The 816-nt window shown below is 40.3% G+C and overlaps 1 protein-coding gene across 1 annotated transcript in view; it reads left to right on the top strand.

The window, feature by feature from the left end:
* Positions 1-816, top strand: part of st3gal2 (ST3 beta-galactoside alpha-2,3-sialyltransferase 2) — a 58,882-nt gene that overhangs the window by 46,414 nt on the left and 11,652 nt on the right. The gene's annotated exons all lie outside the window — the stretch shown is intronic.

Raw genomic sequence — 816 nt, 5'->3', positions numbered from 1 at the left:
TGTACAGACATATTAATTGCATTGTGTGTCTGTAAAACTTAACTTAACGTTAACTGCCGTTTTAGCTCAGTGGAAGCTGCAGCTGCTCCGTGTTGCCTGCACCGATTCAGGTCGGGGTTTTTCAATCAAAAGTAGGCTACTCGCATATTTATTGCCATCAAGATTAACATAAAAATTGGCCGGAATTCTCCTTTAAAGAGTAAGCTCACCTACAGCATTATTTTCCTCCCCTCTTCTGTCTTTTAACTTCATTTATCCTCATTTCTTTTATGCCCCCTGTTTTTTTCTGCTTCTTCTCTCTTTACATTCAACACAGTACTAACTTGTTTTTTATCCACCCTTTATTTATTCTGGTCATTCAGCCAGACAGGAGAGGCGGGTTGTCATCTCTGCTGTCACTTTTGTTTATCCTATCAAACAGAACTCTGGGTACTTTGGACATCTCACTGTTGCTGCTGACGGATGGTGTAAAAGAAACTTGCCAGATAAGAAACAAAGAACCTTTAGCACACTGTATCTTTAGGTATAATAAATAGTTTATGGGCAGACAAACAGACACTAGCAGTCTGAAAGAAGCAAACATTTGGTGAGAGTGAGTAGTTTACAAGTTTCCCCGCTTCCATACTTCTTGCTTTTTTTGGACATTTTTCACTTCCACTGACATCATTTTTTAATTATTTTTATTCAGCTTGTCTTTGACACGTGGACAGCAATGCCTCTGCTCCTCTGTTTACAGCTCACCCAGTCTGACTGCATCCTGTCAGTCTGACACATGGCTGTGACCTAAACACACACACACACACACACACACACACA

The sequence above is a fragment of the Etheostoma spectabile genome, chromosome 8, assembly GCF_008692095.1.
Source record: "Etheostoma spectabile isolate EspeVRDwgs_2016 chromosome 8, UIUC_Espe_1.0, whole genome shotgun sequence".
Lineage (NCBI taxonomy): Eukaryota > Metazoa > Chordata > Actinopteri > Perciformes > Percidae > Etheostoma > Etheostoma spectabile.
This window is presented reverse-complemented; position numbering and strand designations above follow the sequence as displayed.